Genomic DNA, 20,523 nt, shown 5'->3' on the forward strand with positions numbered 1-20,523 from the left:
AGAGGGGCTCTGACCTAGTCTTGGGCGCCCGCGGGTGCGCCCTGTGGCTGGGTGATCCAGTGGGCTCCTTGCCTTGCCACTGGTCCTGGATAGGCAAAGGGGAGGCTCGCGCGCCGCAGGCTGCGCCGCCCTGGAGAGCCCTCTCCCACTTGGGAGAGACAGTTCGTTACATCATACGCGTGGTTTTGATGTATCCCAAGGACTCCGCCAGCCCTGTGACAGGCCGGGTGGCCTGCGGGGTGGGTTAGCCGGGGTCGTGCTGCAGGCAGTGCGCGGCCCGAGCTTTCGGTCACGAGATACTGAGAATAAATGAGTTTGCAGTGGAGCTGGCGACAGGGACTCACCTAGAGGTTAGGAAATGTGATTTACATTAGCTTATGCAATTAAGACATCCTTGATGGCTGTTGCTATTAATGAAGAGAAAAAAAACCCTCACACTGTGTGGTACTAAACACATTTAGACTCCTATAACTGAAAATATGCCATCGAACCATTTTGTGGTAATTTAAATACTGGCCTAGTATGTTGCCTGTCTAAAATGCCATGGATGAGAAGACGATACAGAAAACTTTTAAAGGGTTTTGTTACATTATTTTTGTTCACCACTATACTGAATTAATCTCAGATTAATAAGCAGTCTTTCTGAATTAAGTATGAATACTACCTCACAAAGGCTGTATGTAGTAGACTCAGAATAATGCAGGTTGGAAAGACTTTTTGCTATCTATTTGCTTTTCTAATTAGCCCTATGATAAACTTAGCTCTCTTACTGTAACTCCAAATATATTTGATAAGAATGAATGCTTTCAGATTAGTACCTTTTGCCTGATATAATAAGGTTGTATATCATTTCTATCAGGCAATCTGCAATAATGCAATGTCTTTATGTAATATACTTTTATTATATATAATAAAACTCATATTTATTACCAGCTGGCTTGTTCAAATGTTGATTCCATCCTCTTGCATACAACCTGTTTTGAACCCTACTTGCAAACATGCTGTTCATAACATTTTTTACCTCTCAAAAAATATCAATAAGCATCGTGTTCATGCAGGATGATTTTATACTGATGTAAATGTTTTGTGCAAGATTATGCATGGACTCTATTGTTTGTTGGTTGTTAGTGATTAGAAAGTAGCTTTTCTTTATGCACTGAACAAAATCTTTTATCTTCCTCTATTTTATGAATTAACTAAACTAGGCAAGTGCAAGACAAGTGCAAGCAATGCATTAACAGCAGCGTAACAAAGTACTGTTGATCAGCTGAGCTCTGCTAATGACTATTTGCATATATCGGGCTAGAATATTTGGAGAGTAAGTCAGAGTAGTCTAAGGCACTTTCCTGGGACTCTTTGTCAGGTTATCTCGGGGGGGGGGGGGGAGGGGGGGGAATTGTGCTGGTTTACTCTCCTCTTCTAGCTTTAATTTATGTTGTGGTACCTCCACCGTATCAGACAAATTTGGTGATTGACTAAAACTTTCTCGCTTTCTGCAGAAACGTCATGTGAGAAATGCATTTTATATGCCAGAATATTTATATGAGTTTGTACTCCTACTCCTCCCGTGCACACTTCACTGCACTTGTTCCTTTTGCTTTGATCAACCACTCTAAAATTATTTGTAAACTTTCACATGCGTTGGAATAAGACGTGCAATCCTGTCCTGTCCTACAGCGTCTTACTGTGAAAGCCAGTGTGTTATCTGGTGTCATTTAAGACATGTATGCCGTTACCTTCCAAACGTTTGCAACACTGACGTACTCTTTCAACTGTGAAAGATCATCTGTACGATTCCCTAGCCAACAAACTCTGGCATTGATTAACCCAAACAAATCTGAGGCTTTTGGCTTTCAGGCTTGGTCCATTAATTCTATCCAGAATAAGGGTTAGGATATACAAAACCTATTCCATTTGGCAACTTCTCCTCCAGCTACTAAGAAAAGGCAAGCTGATGTCAGAACAGCAAAGATTTACAGTGCGGTGACCAGAGGGAGTGTGTAAAAGCCTGCGTGTGGAATGAGTCAGTCTTTCCTTTTCAGGACAGCTCTAACTGCATCTACCATCCGAGAAACCTGTGCGGCCCATTTCTGTAGGAAAGAAGAAAAATCACAGGAAAATACTACTGGATTGCTTTTTCCATATCCAAGAAGAAAGGACAGCTTGTCAACGGGCAAGCTTTAACTGTTTAATTTATCTTGCCTTTTTCAACAGTATCTCCTCACTCAGTTCTTACATCAGTGCTGGTCTGAATTCTGCTGTCTTTCTTCGGTCTCCCTTCAGCTGAATAACGTGATCTCTTTCGACAGCTTCACTGGGATAGAAAGAGATTTTTGGAGAACTTAAAGAATGAAGGTATGTGGCACCTTAAAGACTTCCCACGTGCACACTACAGGTGTTCAGATCAACCTGCTCAGGCAGCCTTCTAGGTAGCTTTATTGTTTTAGAGCCTAGCACGCTTGTGTTACCAAGGGAAAAAACATTTGGAAAGTGATTTTTGCATATACACTCTGCTCATCCTAAAGAAATCCTCTGCAGTAGGAATTTTCCGCCATATTTTCCCCACCTGAAATTCACACGCAGGGCTGATGTTTTTAAGCAATATCTGTGAAGCACTTAAGGGTAATGGAATAGAATAATGTTTTTAAAAAAGGCCAAGAGAAAATTTACTAATAAATAGGATGTTTTGGTAAATAGTTTTAGCTTTTTGCAAGCACAAATAGGAAATTACTTTTCCTTTGTGTTCTTCAGTCTTCTCCCAGTGGGAAATACTTTTCCACCAATAAGAAAATATCTGGGTGGGGTTTTTTTGCCTTCCAGTGAACATGAAAAATATGAAATTGTATTTACAAGTATTTGTTATAGCCTCGCTTTTGTATCAATTTTTTCAGGTATCTTTAGCCAGTCTCAATCTGTAAGCAGACTACCTAGCTAGGAGCACAAAGCAGTTATTTGTTGACTGTCCCACAGACAAGAAAGGTGGGATTTCACAAGTCATCGGGCAAAGCACGAGTACGCTCACCCAGCAAGGTACCTGCGGTGGCTTTGCAGGCCAGGAGGGTGTCGGGCAGGAGGGGAAGGGTCCGTCCCTGCAGCTCACTAGAGCAGACCCTCAGCATTGCTGCATTTCCATCTGCTGCCAAGCTCCATCAGTGCCCCTGGCAGTGATGGCTTGCCCCAACAAACCGTCCCGATGCTTCCTGACTAGCCTCGCTCTTCTTCCTTTAGATTTTATACCTTTTCATGGTGCTGCTTTCCCTCCTGAATCCTTAAGCTACTGGCAATCCTGTCCCAACAGCTCTACCTCTGTAATTTTACCTTTCTTAACCTCGCCACAGACTTTTTCGCAGCTTTTTTCAGCAGGCTGAGGCAGGATCAGAGCTGGGTCTTGGTGTGCCGGCAGCTACAGCCCTGGGAGAGGGGAGGGAGGCGTACGGCAGGGGCTGCAGTGAGGGGGGGACATGCTCCAGGTCTTCCTGGTGTCAAGAAGCATCATTCAAGTGCAGTTGGAGGAGTCGGCATTGAAATGAAAACTAGGTTTCAGACAGCTTTGAGAGGCCAGTGTAGCTAGGTGGAATAAAATGCTCCAGAAGTTACCAGCTGCGTGTATCGTAAGTTCATGACCTCCTTCAGCCCTGCTCTGCTCACTTTCCATAGTTCAACAAGTTCCAGCTGTCAGGAGGCAGCGGGTTCGTACGTGAGTGGGGAGGAGGCTCTAACTCTTCGGCAAGTCACAGGCTGCGCATGGTAACAAGCCACAGAAGTTACTGAACAAAGGCAGCGGTGGGGAAGTAACTGCATATGACCGTGGGAACCCTTGGGTTTTGTTTCCTTACTAAACTGTATTTGTAGTTAAGAGAATGGTCTAGCTCCGTCTTCGCTGTGGTGTCTCTAGAAACAGCAAAGCTTTACCCTCCTTTCTAGGGTGAAATTTGTACTGAAGTGTTGACAATCCAGATTTCAGTTATTTTTTAAAAAAAAATAGAATTAAGCAGTTCCAGGAATTCCTCTCCTGAAAATATTTTGCAGATGAAACTAGCCAGTCATCTCTGGGAAAATAATTCAGGACAAACCGTAGCATTGCGTGTATTACAGTAAGCGTATGCACAGCTCATCTATTCCAGATGGTGATCATCTGATCAGCCCTGCAGCGCGTGGTGCTGCCCCGTTTCAAGGCTGCAGTTAATTTCCTGAGCAGCGCTGTGCTCATCAGCAAACCCAACCATTGGGACCCATCCTTTTTTCAGCCAGACTCGCACAGGTGAGCGAGCGGTGCAGAGCCCCGGGCTCAGAGGGCGCTTGGCTGCTGGTGCAGTGGCGGGGGGATAGACTGGGGGGACCCCCGCACCCCGGCTGTCCCACTGCTACTGTTCCGATCCAAGAGCTCAGATAACATCTTATCTTGCAGCCACCAGAGGGCATCTTCATTATAAGCTGAAATAATCAAAAAAGGTGAACTCCCATCCATAGTATGTAATTATGGTGCATTTATAGTTACCTATTATTAAAAGCAAAACCTCATCCTGCCTTTGCAGAATACAATGTAAGTGCCCACATTTCTAATAATGTGAGGGTTGTTTTTATTGGAGGGGGGAAAAAACCCACAACTGTAATTTTCTTTTGGTTAATGAAATGCGTAAGGGTGCCTTCACTGCACAGCAGGCAAGGAGAAAAGAAAAAAATGAATCTAATTAAAACTACAACATCACCAAACCCACAAGTGCTCCAGGCGGGGTCAGGGAAAATCGACAAGTAGCTCGTATGCGACAGACGAACACAAGAGGAGCCAAACAGCAAGGGAATTCTGGAGAAGTCAAGCAGACTGCAAAGATTCAACCCAGACCAGACTGAGAAACCTTTTTCCCATAAACTCAAAGCCGCTCTATTTGCATATACTCTTGGGAGCATCCTTTTTATTGTTATTATTATATCTTTGTAAGAGCCAAGACACATAAAAATATATTCATTCAAAACACAGTGTGAAAGAAACAAATACCTTTTCAGGAAGTAAATAAAGCTCTGAAAATAAATTGGTGTCTTGGGGGCTAAATGAGAGATCTATACTATGCAAAGTATTTGGGGTGATATAGAAAAGGCTGATCATTTTTGCAAAATTCATTCAAGACGACCTTTCGATGGTCATTAAAGATGACTTCTTACGTATCTGTCTAGATTACTAATACAGATGGGGAAGGTGGGAGGAGCCGACAACAGAAATAGTTATTTTTGCTGCCTTGTCTCTATCCATAATACAGCTTGAATCTAATTAATAAATTAACCCACAGAGGATGTTAGTGCTTCAAGTCTCAGAAGCTTTTTGTAGCATCCCTTTTGGTCAAGGGAATCAGCTTGCCTACGCGTTTCAAACCGCTGCGTTCACCTCTGGTTCTGCTGCACGCTCGGCCTTATACTGCATCATCAGTGCCCCAGCGACTCCGACCTGCACAATCTTGCTCTTAGAAGTGGACTACAAGAAGCATTTGTTAATCTGTGCCAGGGATTTTGTCACTCTTAAAGCAATTAGATGAATCGCTTCTGGACCAGGCCAAATTGGTGTATCGGGCACAATAAAAGACCCAAAGAGCAACCGGAACAAATAGGACAGTTCATAGACAGTCATGAATACAAATACTGTAAGTCTGGAAATATAAAGTATTTCTCTGTTTCGCATACACCCTAGCCTTAGGCTAAAGAGTGCACAGACACAGACTTGAATTTCTGGAAAAGGATCCGATCCAGGCGTGTGTTTGCAATTTTTGAGGATTGCTTTTTATATTGAATGAGGATTCAGGAGAAAAAACCCACAAATCTAATTTTTTTTTTTTTTTTTTTTTTCAAATTTCAGACCTGAAATCTTTCCTTCTCTGTGGTGGTGTTTTGGGTTTTTTTCTTTGCAGTCTTGAGTACTTGTGATTATCTACTTTTGGCATCCACCTCGATGTCAGCATGACTATGTTTGTCACAGGTTTTATATGCTGCTGCAAGCAGGACTCAAATTAGGATTGGTGTGACCGAAGGACAATAGCTCTGCCAACAAGACAGACTTTTTTTGATCTAACTAGCAGATGCTCCGCTAGCGTCTCTCACTTTTTTGCCTCTCTCTTGCCTAAAGGACTGAAACCAGCCTGTCAGTGTGATCATACTCACGGGAGCTACAACTGTTTCCACAAGAACTGAATCTAGCCTAATACCTGCTTTAATAACTGCTTCCAACAGCTACTTGTGAAGGCTGCGATGGTAAATTCCATTCAATATATCATAGCTTTAAAAAGCAGAGATTTTTCCAGAAATGGCTACTCTTTTTATAGAGGCTATTTTGCACCCTGGTGGATTATTTTAGATAGTAACAAATTGTTTCTGCATATCCCTGGTCATCAATCACTTGCAAGAATAATATCGTAGGGGGAGGAGGCTAGAAAGAGTCAAACCTTGAATTCCTCCCCCCCCCCCCCCCCCCCCCCAGTTACTTGACAGTAGTTTGGGAAGAAGAAGAAACTACCAGACATATTAAAGACCTGGCATAAAACATTGGACCAGCTTTTCAGGTGTCACCAAGGAGCAGCGGGTCTAGAGGTGTCTCTCCAGTCCAGACTTAAGAAGATCTTAACTAGCTTTAGCTGTTCAAGCAAGCCTGAAGGCTACTGACTGCCAGTCATCCTGACAGGGTGATGACTAATGGGGACAATTAGCTCCCTCCCCTAACACGCTGTCTGTCATGGCGATTTGAAAGGAAATAAGAACACTTTTCCCTAAGGAAACAGGTTGGCAAATGGGTTTGGGTCTGTTAAAGCTTTAGCGTAGTTTCATATTAACAAAATGTCAAAAAGTTGTTCCAATGAAGAGCAGGTTCAAGCCCATATTGTCTGCTCTGTAAATTCCTATTTAATTCCTGTTCACATATTGAAAAATTCACTCTAAAGCCAACCTGTAATTCCACAGGAGTAAGCTGCAGAATTTCTATTAACTCTAAAGGGAGAAAGACAGTTTTGTGTTGTCCACTTCATAAACAGCTTTTTTAATTTTAAGTAGTAACTAGTTAAGCTGTATAGGATGAGTTAAAAAAGTAGCAGCTGTCAGTAATTTCCAGTTTATAGACAAAATTGAGACACATCCAACTGGTTATTATTCATTATCACCATTATCCAGCCACCAATCATTAAAGCTAATGCTTACGGAAGTGTCCTGCATCTCTGACGTACTGATTTTAGCACCCATCTCTCATCGAACTTTATTGTCAGATCTGCTGAGTGCCCAGAGCACAAAGGTCACTTTGTGATGCGCGTTTACTGCTGAATTTTAAGAACCAGAATACTTTCAGTTGGGCAAGTTAAAATTTTTCCTCAGTTCACACTCCTTAGTGAACGAGCTTCAGGATAGCTGACTGCATGGATCTCAGCAGAGCTTGCTGAAAAGAAAGGAGAAGGACAGAGGAGTTACCGCCGCTGAACTAGACGACTCTTTACAGAGACCAAGAAGCAATCAGACTATAATCTAAGAGCCACTGTGAAAAGCTACATGACTAATCTGTATTTTCATTGTGTGACTGGTAGGAGGAAGGAGGATGTAGCACAATAGTCAACTTATTGGAAGAACAATGTCGTTATTCAACAGGACATTATTCTGAACTAATTTAAATGACAGTAGAGCAGCCCACTCTTAAGAAAACACGAGTCATTCAAATTCCATATCTAATAATGAAATCGTTCCACTGACTTATTTGTTGACATAAATTACATATAGCTAATATGTTCCTGTTGCAGACCTCGAGGACTCTTTGTTTATGCTAAACATGAATGTATTCTAGCACATGAATTACTATCCTCCTGCTTGCTTCTTGGGCGCCTCCAGAATAAGTAATACGTTGGCATAACTTTGCCATTTGTCAGCCAGCAGTCTGGTAGCACATTTGCTCGTCAATCTAATTTTAACCTTTTCTCATACGAGCACTTGGTATTTCATGTAAATCAACCAGACAGTCTGTCATTCAATAGGATACTATCTTCATAGTCTTCTAAACTATGTGCTCTATCATACATGTTCATTTTTAAGTAGCGGAGGAAAAGTAAAACTAATATATTACTTCTGGTTTCTCAACAGTAGAATGCCAGGAATGTCTTTATTACCACAATAGAGATAAATGATATGTCTAGCAGAGGTTTTGGACAATGGGCCTGGTAATGCATTCAGCATTTTCTGAATTGAAAGGTCTGTCCTGAATGTGCAACGCATGGTTAAAGGCTTCATAGCACATATTCTAGCTCTGTTCCTATTATCACTGTCATTTGCGGCTAAGAATACAAAAAAATACATGCAACTGATTAATTAAAAATTTGTTTATAAACAATTACTCTCTGGTTCCAACAAGTTTCTTGATAAAATACTGATGCTGACTGCAAAAGAGAACATAATTCATTCTGAAATACAGATAAGTTTGTCAATGCTTAATTTCATTTGATAATTTCTGTAAATAATACAAAAGGTTTACCGGCATATCCTTTACTTTGTGAAGTTTTTCAGAAATCGATTTGACTATGAAAATAGTACACTTGAAGTTTAGCTGTTTTGTCAGTATTGCTGTAACTATGCATCACTTTAATGTCTTTTATTTTTTAAACATGAATGAAGGTTATAGTTCATTTATGCAGCCTAAAACCCATTCTGCCTTTTTCAGATATTTTACTACATTATGAGTGTTTAAAAAAAGCAATTGTAAGGTTGTACTGAAATGATCTGTGATGTCTGCTAAGAATTCAGTCCTACATGACACCTGTAATCGTTCACCGCATGGTACAATAGTTAACTGTTTTAATAATTATAAAAATTATAGTTTGGCTGATCTAAATTTTCTTTATTAAAACTTTGAGACTATTAACATTGCATCACACTTCATTCAGGCTTATGACTGATAGAATAAAGCTACATATATTTAATACTAGATTCCGTTCTGAATAGTAATTTATGACGCTGTACTTGGTCTAGGGCAGACCCTGAACGGTGCCTGCCTTTCTCCCCAGCACGGTGCTTAGTAGTCCCCTTGCCAAAGAGCAGAAGCAAAGCTCATTTACAAAGGCAAAATCCAGCCATCTCTATTTTTCATTTCTCTTTTTTTATGTGAATTTTTTGTATCATTCAAAAAAATCCCTTACATGCGTTTTCAGGTACTGCTAGTGAGACAGCTTTAAAAATTATTTCCCCTAGCGCCGCTAATCATACTAATTCTGTTAATGTCCATTGCTTCCTTCATCTTGACTCAGTCCCACCTATTAGATGGCCAGTCTAGATATCAAAGTCTAAATTCGGCTCACTTCATTGTTTGCGTAATGTTTCCCCCCAAAAGGGAAAGCAGATGCCACCTGAGGGACAAGCAAAGCTCACGGTTATCGTTTGCAGCAGCCTCGTTATTAAATTGCTGCACCAAAGGTAAGTGCCACAACAATGTACTGTCAACCAGAGCTGCACATGTTCCGGCCCCATAGGAGAACTAATGAGGAATGAGGATATTCTGTCCTCCCCAGCGTGCGTCTGGCATCCTGGCTGGTCAGAGTCTGCACATCTATCCTTGAGTCATCAGTTTAAAAAAATAAAGTGAAAGAATAAAGTACTAAAAATGTAGCTAGAAACACTCTACTGAAAGGAGGATTTGGCGAGCTGCACTTAGGCAGACACTACACTTATTTAAGTAAATAAAAAAGACTAAAAGCAAGCAAAAAAACCTCTCAGATCTAATAAATTACCTGGTATCTGCAGGTTTTGGTCCACTAGCTTTTGACAAATTAACAGTACTTTTATGCTAAAACTGGCATAATGGTATATTGTACTTTTCCACTGTACTGACCATGTCCCAGAAGTCCAGTAGAGAAGTTTTATTGCCCATTATTGTTAGATGGTCATTCTGCAGACGTTTAAATTCCATTTTCAAGGGCACCTAATAGAATTCCCCAGTGTGTCACAGTCCTAGCCCCACGTTAATGATGAAAGCCCAGGAGAACAATCATTACGATTCATATTATATAAACACATATAAATGCATATCAGCAGCTGTTACGTGGAGCTAGGCTGCTGGATTTGTGTGAGGTCAGGGGAGATCTCCAGTGCTGCTGACCCACCGGGTCTCGCTCGCCGCCCACCTCAGCTTCACCTCATGCTCCTCAGCTGCCATGAGCAGCTCGGGCTTTCGGCACATCACAGGCACACTGCTCAGCGATTCCGTGGGCCGGACACCGTTTGCCAAGGTGATTTATGACTTGCTGTATCTGATGAACTGCAGCTGACGGCCAGAAGCAGGGGAGACCAGGGAAGCGCTGCCCACCCCATGCGGCTCCTGGCTGGAGGAGCACGGTGGGCTTTCTTGCTGCGTCTTTCCACATCCATGTTCTCCGGGTGCTTCGGGCCTCCTCATCAACTGCCGATTTACAACTTTAGGCCCTAATTAGCTTCCAAGGGCATAGCAATGAAAAGCTATGATGGGGGTTTATAGGGGGCAACAGATGTTACTGTTTCTTCAAAACAAAATTTGTCCTCTGCTAGTTTTTCCATCGAATCCTAAGGGACTCTTCTCTTACAGTACAACCTACTACTCCTACTCTGACCTTACTGTCTCTCCTATCAGTTCCACTTTGGATACATGCCTGGCTCCCTGAAGCTCTCCTGCTTGTTGTTTGTTCCCCTTCTCCCTCTCATCTGAAACACCTCCGCAGCTTGGATGCTCTCAGAGGGAATTGCCTTCCACCACTGTCCTTTCGCAGCCCAGCGCAGGCTGGACTGAAGGCAGAGCCATCTCCGGCCCCAGGCAACTTCCTGTCAAAAAGCAGACACGGGCGTGGGTGACACTGACTTTAAAGAAGTCAGCGGTCACCGCAGTGTACCTCCCTGCGGTCTGCTCTCCAGGCATGGTCCAGCTTGAGCGTGGCATTGCAGCACAGCTGGTCCCATCTGAGGACAGGGACACACCAAGCGGAGCAGGAGTGGGGCAGAACTTTACGGGGGTGCTCTGCAGCACCCCACATCACCCACCCTCTGAGCGACCCCGCAGCTGCCGCAGAACCCGTGCTACCAGCTCACCCGCAGGCACAAGGAGAGTCAAGTTTGCTGAGGGATTTCATTGCTTTGAAGGCAGAGAGGGGGAGAAGACAATACATTTGTTCTGCAGCAGCACACCCCACGCACTCGCAGCACAGGGAGAATGAGTGTGGGGCCCCGTGGCCTCCCCAGCTGTGTGCATCAGCCCAAAGGGCCGTGCCCCAGGCAGGGTCGGGTGGTCATGATGAGGGAGGGTGGAGCATGAGCTGGTGGTTATCTTCTTACTTGGGTCATGCAGGGATGGGTGGTTGCTTTATTTATTGCTGTAGGTAGAGGGAAAGTGGCAGTACTGGTGGTGGGGGGTCCCCAGCTGGGACTGAGGACCATGGGCTCTGCATTGGCCTCCTTTGCCCCTGTAGCAGGGTAGCCTGGCCATGGGGAAGGGGCTAGTGGGCTACTGACCCCTCTGTGCCACTGCGGGGTATCCCAGGTACCACAGCTCCCTGCCCTCCTCTGAATAATACCCCTTCCCTGCCTCTTCTCAGGTTTTTCCAATCCTCCACTAAGTGCTTGCTTAACCCTACATTAGATCCTTGTCTGACTCCTACCTGCATTCTGCGTGCCTTCCCTTTCCTTACAGCTCTTCATGTCCTGCCCAGGGAAATGATGAACATGGTAAGATGCTTCTGCTCTTTATGCTCAGCTTCCCACTCAGTACCTTAGGAGAGAGTGTTATAGCTCCTCGCTGCTCTGATTTGCAACCTGACTGGTACTGATACTTCCTTGCTCATACCCAAAGGTAATTCTGCCTCTCTGTCATTTCTGATTTGGGCTGGGGCTTGCCTGGGATTCATCTGTTGTTTATCCCAAACTAATTGTGTTCTGCTACTCAGCTCAAAGGACCTAATTTTATGTTTGTTAAGATGAATGCGCAATGCAGTTTATGGGGAAGAAACACCTTCAGAAAGCACGTGTGACCCAGGCAGAAAGCAAGTGTATGAGAGGTGGGAGCACTGCATTGCAGAAAGAGAGTGGATTAGGATTATAATGAATATAAAACTTTTACAAATCTGAATAGCTTCAACATTACTCCTTAAAATAATGGCTTAATTATTCCAGTGACATTGTGCTATGTGTCCCTGTGCTAAGAGGGGTTTTTTTTTTCCCTTCTGAAGCGAGTAATGAAAGTGATTGCTTAAATCAGTATTAAAGTACAGCACGTGAATTCCAGTTTTGATTGTGTGAACAGCCTATATCATCATGTCTTATGTGGACTGCCTCATGTTCATCGTACTGTAGGGTTAGACACACTGTCACCATTCCTATAAATAGCCTGCTGGGTTATGAAGGACTCTTAGTGTTTCCTCTGGGAAGAATAGAACTTTTGACTAATGGCATTTTAGGCCAGTTTTCTTTAAACTTTCTAGAGGAGATAGGGTTTGGAGAGTAGAAAACCTGCTGAAGAAAGTCAGTAATCAAGGTATTAATGTTTGAAACACAGACACCTGGTGAGCCTGGAGAATTTGCAGAGAAAACCCAAGTTAGAAAGAGCAGAACGTGGTGTGCTTTTAAAAAAGGAGGCTTGGCTGCAGGGCTGGCAAGGAGCAAGGCAGCTGCCATGTGGAGAAAGAGATCCAGCGGAAAGCTGAGTTGTGGTGCAAGGGCGGCTGCAACGACGGAGAGTCTGCTCAAGTGTACTGGGGAACGGGAGGTAAGGTGATGTGTTTTTCTGTATATTTTTGGAGCAAAATAGGAAGTAATTGCATGTAGAAAAACTTGCAATGCAGCTATCAGCTGTTTAGCTGTTAGCATGATCCTTTAAGTATGCAGAGCACCTGCAGGCACCTCAAGGTTGGTTTGCAGGGATGGGTGTTTTTAAGCTCGTGGAGGGAGTGGGGATCCCTGGTTCTAAGGATATAGGTCGTTTGGGCTGTGTGACCCCATTTCTGTGAGTAAATGTGCTGGAGACACCAACGGGAGGGAGCACACGTCCTGCTGGCCACGCAGCGAGGGAAGTTTTATTGCACGCAGTGCGAGAGGTCAAACAGAGTATGGCATGAAATGACAGGTAACAAGGTTTGGTAGGTGTCTTCCAACTACTAAAAGTAATAAATGCCAAGGTATTTGGGGGTTTTCCTTACAATTAGCAACCGATTTGGAATTCAGACCCCACCTTCCACAGCCTGGGAAATTTCCAAGAATGTGTTGAATCGACAGCGGCGCCCTTTGTGCAAAGAGCAAGTCTGTAAGCAAGAAGATTGCTGTACCGAAAGGAAAGGAATAGAGCATTAAATTTAGGGATGTGTCTAACCTCTTCTGAACAGTGAGGAAAGCACCGCACTTGCCAGTTATCTCTTCTGCGCGTTTCCTCAGTTGTGGCTGGGGCCATCTGATGAGTGTTTCCCTTTCACTCCCAGCGCAGTCTGTCTGCTGTCAGCAGTTAATGAAGTCACTCGCAAGACGCCATCCCCTGGGGAAAAGCACTGCTATGAATAGACTGTTACTTGCGTCTCTGGTTGCGATGCTCTTGGCGCTTCTTTTGCTGTGCCACCATCTCTGATGATCGTACCGTTTTTGAACAATGGTCTTTCACTATAGAGCTACCGCTACTCAGGATGCCAAAAAACGGTCCTCCTCTTCTGGCAGAGCTGTAGAGCTTTGTGAGTGCTTCTGAGCTGTCCCCAGTGACAGATGCAAGCTCTGAGGTACCACAGGCTTACCAAAAATGTGCAGAAAGCGAATGAGTAATCTTATTGCAGCAAGCACTTTTAATAATAGTCCGCAGTGAATGTCATCATGAGGTACTTCATCAACTCACATCCTACAATAAGGAGGAAAAAATAAAGATTTTTTTCTGAGAACAAAATATTTCCATGCTACTGAAATAGAAAGGGAAATTGTTAATCTGATGAGAAGTATTAGAGAACATCACTTACTTGCCCAGCTGAGCTTGCATGTCTAGGTATGATTAAGCTTGTGTTTATAAGGAGTTGTGTGTTGGTCTAGACAGAGGTGAGCTATAAAAGAAACTAAATCAGCAAAAATTAAGGCAGATACAGCATGATGAATCATGATAACATACTGCCCAAAGTATGTAAGATGATGTAAATACTTCTTACAGTTTGTAGGGCATACAGTCCTTGTTACTGCCAGTAAAGTCAAGGACTACTCAATGCAGTAAATCATTTTAGTGACTGAGTTGTGTGGTTGAGATCCAACCCAAAATAATTTTACAGTTGAACACCTTTGTAAGAAACTTCAGCTAACAATATCAATAAATGGTCAAAAAGAGAAGAACTGAGTAAAATAGCATTCAATTTGAATGTTACCTGTTCTCTCTTTAGGAGATATAGGGGCCAACTTTTTAAAAAGGTTGGGTTGTTTTTTTGTTTTTTTTTTAAAAAATACATTCAGATTATTTTAACAAGACTTGATGGTCTTAACAGGCTCACTTCCAGATCAAGTTGTCAAATTTTTAGTTCTCAGAAAGCTACAGTGAGATCTTCAGTAAAATGCAAACGTAGATTTTTCTGCATCGTGAGCTAAATGTCTGAACCATTTCTACATGAGCAGAGTTAAAGTTGTTGTCTCGTATGAACCTTTGTTCAGGTGCCTCATCTTCCTTCCTCTTACATAAAACCAAACCAAAAAAACCCACCCTGTTACTCATACTTTTTATATTCATTCTGGATGGCTAAGTAAGTTTGAGTGATTCATGACCTATGTTAAAATTTAACATTGGCCTTTAGTGTGTTTGGCCTGACACATGGTGTGTCTTATAATATAGATATATCTCATCGACCTAGCAATCTACATCAGCTTGCTGAAGCATGCCATGAAAGGAAAATGATACAGTGGTCCTGACCTACTTCTCTGTCGGAGCTTTAATTAAAACATTCACACTATCTGTTAAGAGTGAAGGGGCTTGGGCAAATCATAAGATGCCTGTCCTGTCATTAACAACGCTTCATTTTGAAAGTTTAGGAAGAAAGGAACATGCCTCTTAAATCAAACTTCTGTGACCTGGTCAGCATCTCAATGGTCTCCAAAGCTCTTATCCAGCTTACTCTCTGGTATCCTATATATAGGAAAACGCGAATTAATGCGTCAGATTTTCCCCGTACACTTGCTCAGCACTTTCTTCCAGTAACAACCGAAGTACCTGGGGTGAGTTCAGCAAAGCTGGAGCAACGCTGCTCTTGTAGTGGTTCTCGTCCTTTTCTGGGGGGTACGGAGGTGCAAACCTGAGGCCAGGTTTCTCCTTCAGGGTTTGTTTCCTGTTGCTGGCACCCAGCACCCTGAAGGCTGTGACCAGGCAATACTCGGCCATCTGCAGCCTTGTCAACTGGGAGGTAGAGCCTGATCAAAATGAGGTTTCATTTAGCGCTAGCTGCCCCTGAAATGAGACCCTGCCAGTCATAAAGCCTCCTGGCTGTGTCTGCAGAGGTGTCTTATTAAGGTCATATAGAGATTGTTTTTTCCTGCCTTAGCAGAACCGTCTAGAGGGTAGGACTGCAAATGCTGCTGTCCCTCCCCAGGGCAGAAAACCTACTTGCAATGATGAACCTTAGCATCACCAGAAGATGCTTCTTGCCCTCTTTGGTCCCACAGTGCCATGCTACCAGCAATTCCTCTCATCTGGTAGCAATGGGTATTAAAACCACAGCCAATACCTCAAATGGCTGTTTAAAATCAGCTTCAGCAAGCTCTGCTCCCTCTCTGACCTCTTCCTGGCTTCCACACCTCCCGTGCTTGGCTGTCCTCCACCCAGGCTTTCAGGCTCAGATTTGGAAATCCCCTGTTCCCGACATGAGACTGTTCCTGGCAATATTTACCTGCTGTCCTTGTAGAATTGAATTGAGGCCTCTGTGATGCCTGTGCTGTTATTCACAGTGTTAATAGACATTATAAACAGAAAGAGAGAGGTTGGCAGAGTTCTACCATAAGAGCTGCACTAAGGAATTTCTTCAGCCAGGGAGGCTGCCCGGGTCAGAGCTTGTGATGCTCTGTCTGACCCCCTGGTCCAGCTCTGGAGAGGAGCAATTCTATGATGTAAAAGGGTATTCAGATGCCTCTTCCAAATTAATGTTACCTCATTAACCTCTTTACCCTGATGTATATTTTTCATACAATTTTAAAATTTTGTAGTGACTTTATGGTAGTTAGGCACTCAAATCTCTCTCCCAATCAGGGTGGGCAGGGTCTTGCTCTAATTGAGAGAGTCTCATTCACCAGATCAGTATCTTACTGTAAGTCAAAAGCAAGAATAATGTTGGAAAGAATCACGTCATAACTGACTGAAGTATGATAAATAACTGACAGCTATGACTCAATGTCTGCATTTCTTCCCTAACACAACACTGTATTGTAGACTCGCTTTGAATAAGTTTTTCACATAATTTCAGGTAATGATTAACTCCCAATGACTAAAATATCTCCAGGAGAACTGATGAGACATCTCACATAGTTAGTCAAGCTCAAAAGTATATTCAAGCTTTTGCTTTATCTCTTTCGTTCAAAAAGATATTTATTTTAACTGAAGCTATTTTAAAACTGCCCCGTAAGTGTAAAGTCAGCAGTACTATTACAGCATAATGTCAAGCTAAAATGATTGTATTCCAGGCAGATGCAGACATAGTATGTGCATGCAGTGTTATTATTTACTCCGTTTACAAAACAGCAGCCATTTTAGTGCCTGTGGCAATGCAATCAGCTCTGGGATGAAATATAACTTTGTGCCAGCTCGCATTGTAGGATGAAGGGCTGAAGGAGAGAGCATCGAGATGGGCACAGAACAGAGGAAATCTGTGTGAGTAGGTTTGTCCTGAAAGAAAAGCTCTCACTGCAGCGTTTCATTCCTGAAGAGGGTGTGTTCAAGCATGCAAGATAATAAAGAGCAGCAGATGTCTTAAGAATTGATGTTATGAGGAGTGTTGTAAGGCATTTAACTTTTGAGAAGAAAGGCTTTTTCACGCAACTAGATGAACTCCATTGGAGCAAACATGGTATTAATTTTCTGCACCCAAGATTGCTATAATTGTTATCAATGTAGTATAACATGATTACATCATGTAGCATACTACAAAATAATAAATTATAACAATATTTATATATCAGTATAATCAATAAAATGATTGTAAGCTAGGAAATAGGAGAGAAGGTTGGGGGACGCTTGCAAGTAACTTCCACGTCTGGTTCAGAAAAGCAGAAAGCAGCAAATATATGGGGGAGAAAGAAATATCAGATGAGAGCAAAATGGACAGGAAAAATCCGTACTGACATGGGTGGGAATGTGAGGTGAATGGCCTGGATGTCAGGAATCAAAGGGATGTGAGCGATGTAATTAAAAAAAAGTGTGCATTATCATAGAAGATAAGCCGAGATGTTTATGTACAAAAATCGTGTGCAAACAGAGGCAGGCTAGAACTGCAGCACCCAGGATGACCCCCTATCTCCCAAGAATACTGAAGTATGGTGGATGGGTAATCTATGACTGAAATGCACTTAAGCCAATGTGTAGACTGTTAAGAAAGCTAGAAGTAAAAACCGAGGTACAGAGGCATCCCTCGGTAACAGTGAAGAGGCAGAGAGGTGGCATGGGCAGAACGGAATTTGTCAAACCAAAGGTCTTCTGAAGGACCGCTGAGGAACCGTTACACGTGTATCTACCACAGATGACTGCAAGCATGAAAGAGAAATTTCCAAGCATTGTCTCATTGCAGGAGATTTTAACTGCTCAGAAATAGAGTATAAAGCAAATGTTACTGATAACGGTAGAGCCAGTTATTCCAGGGTGTAATAGCTGGCAGATTTCATCACGAAGCGGTCACTGGACTACCATGATGCTATTCTAGGTGGTCTTTGTTAGGTAGTAATGACATAGAACAGCTGGTTGTAGAAAATAACCTAGCTAAAGTTATCCCAACTTGATTAAACTGAAAATCAGTGAAGGAATAAACAAGGATAGGCCTGTTACCTTCTCATAATTTTTCCTCCTTAAGTATTCCACATAAAGAAACCAGTTAGCGATGTCAAGTGGATGAAGGTTCCAAACCTGAGTATTAGAATTTCTTTAATTTAAATAATACTTTAAAAAAACTGCACTTTGCACTGTAAGTAGAGTGAAGGGTGTTAGCACCTTATTGGATGGATAAATAAATACTTAAAAAAAAAAAAAAAAATTAGGAGTGAGCAAAGAGAGTGAAAGTCATAGGGGAAGAAAAACCCACCATACGAGATCATTAATGAAAATGGTATCTTGGGAACCAAGAAGAAGAGGGTGCAGTCAAATTTGTGAAGTTTACAGACTTACCATCTGTAAACAAAATTTGAAAGACCGAAAGTTTCTTCTACCACAGAAATAAAAGGGGATCTGGTATGTGGCAAGGATGGGGGAGAGATTAAAGATTTTGTAGATACTGCCCAAACCAAATAAATAATTTTTCCTCTTTTCTGTGAGGAGGATGGTATACATCATGGAGAAACATAGAATCAGGATGGGAAGAATCTGTAGAAACTTGAAATGTAAATCCAGAGTATAGTATGCCCATAGTGGAATGATGTTTGTTATCCCTCCTAAAATGCTGAAAGAATGAGCAAATTAAATTTCAAGTACAGGAGCAAGTTTTTCTTAAGAACTGCCAAAACAAAGGAGAGAGAGAAGAGCAAAGGAAAAAGTGACCTCACATCTACAGCTTTGTTAATCTGACCTTAGTAATATGGAAATTTTGTACATGTTTTGCAGGAAAGAACAAATAAGGGTGTGGAGATAAAATGGAGAAAATACGATGGAAGCAATAAATGTTGAATACAATGTATTAGGGCTGAGGAAATGTATGTATGATACCTCTGCTCTGGAAAGGGAATTATTGGACTATCTAAAGGTTGGGTAGAAATTTTCAAGCATCAGTTTCAGCTAGTCTCTAAAAGTATGAATACTTTCATTGCTGCTAAGAGCGGCATAGTCCGATGAGAAAAATATCCACACCGTTATTTCACATTGTGGAGGAACTTGAGAGCTGGAGGTGTGGGGTAGAATTTAATAGCACAAGTGCCAGATCACACACAAACTGAGGTGGAAATGTTATAAATTGTGGCTGATCAGTTGGGCAAGAGAAAGACCATTGGTCAGTCGTAGAAGGATCCTGAGAGAGCTGGGATGGAGCCATGGGAAAGGCAAAAATGATCCTCCTTAGATACGATGCAGGAGACTTAAGGAGGGATACGTAAGTACAGACACCGTTGTAGGAGGCACTGGCCAAAGCTCTTGTGGAGTACTGTGAACAGTCTGTCACCCATAATTAGGAAAGAACATTGAAAGAAATGCAGAGAAGTAGTACTGGACAAAACAAAGAATGAGGGATATACAATTGCTGTCTATAAATACCTCCAGAGGAGGGGAGAGAAGGGCAGGGCAAATACTAGGAAAGGAAAGATGTTATTTAAGTTACCAGACAATGTTGTCATTAAAACAAATGGATATAAATTGAAAATTCATCCAGGCTGGAGCTGAGGAGGTTTCCAGCCATGAGAAGTGAAGTCTCTGAAACAGTCTTCTCGTAAGAGTGACAGGAACAGCCCACTGTAGGTGAGGGTATCCCTGTAAAATGGAACTTACTTGCTTGCAAATTGGATAATACAGAATTCACCTAGTTCTTGCATATCCCATAAAGGTGAGTAGAGCCACTTTCTATTTGCCTCTCTGTCAGAGTTAAACAGTCTGAGTAGTCTTATGATGAATTTTTCATAAGTTTAATAACACAGTTGTGTGAGGTGAAAGGACACATCTTCAGTATCTATGAGATCCTTTGCAGTGGTGTGCTCTCTGCTTTGTACTATTGTGGCAATAGTATTTTTTTAAATTTCTGTTAATTTATTGGTTCAGATAGCATGACTCTAAGGTCTCCTGTGACACATTGTCATGCTACAAAATGTTAAGAATTAATTTTTTTTAAAAAAATTGTTTTGAAATTACAGCAATTCCATGTGCTAAGTGTCCAACCGAAGCACCGCAATGTGGCTGCAAACGTATGAGATAAGAAGCATAACGTATCACTGGATCAAATATTATTGACAGTATTTACATGATTGATCATTTTGAACTCCTGGAAAACATTTTTAGGGAAAATCTGCCCTGCCTTATTCTTTTGGTATTACTCAGCCAAAATAATTGGAATTGATGGTTTTATTTTTATTTAGATATGGTTCTATTCACATGTTCTTAGTCTTGCGTGGGTTTAGTTAGATACATACTAGCGACAGTTCTTACCAGTTCTTTAAGAAGAATTATAGAAGCACTGATGGTTCTATATAAGGTTTTTTCCAATGTTTCTGTTTGTGAGTGGATGCTGTTGGTTAAATGTCCTTCCTATTTCTATAAGAAACACATGCAAAATGATAAAGCAAAATTTTAAAAATATAGTAATAATTTTTATTTAACAGATATTGGAACCAATTTCTGACACTTCAGAATCATGTAACTGAGCTTATAAGAGACATGTGCTG

This window comes from Balearica regulorum, chromosome 6, assembly GCF_011004875.1.
Source record: "Balearica regulorum gibbericeps isolate bBalReg1 chromosome 6, bBalReg1.pri, whole genome shotgun sequence".
Taxonomy (NCBI): Eukaryota; Metazoa; Chordata; class Aves; order Gruiformes; family Gruidae; genus Balearica; species Balearica regulorum.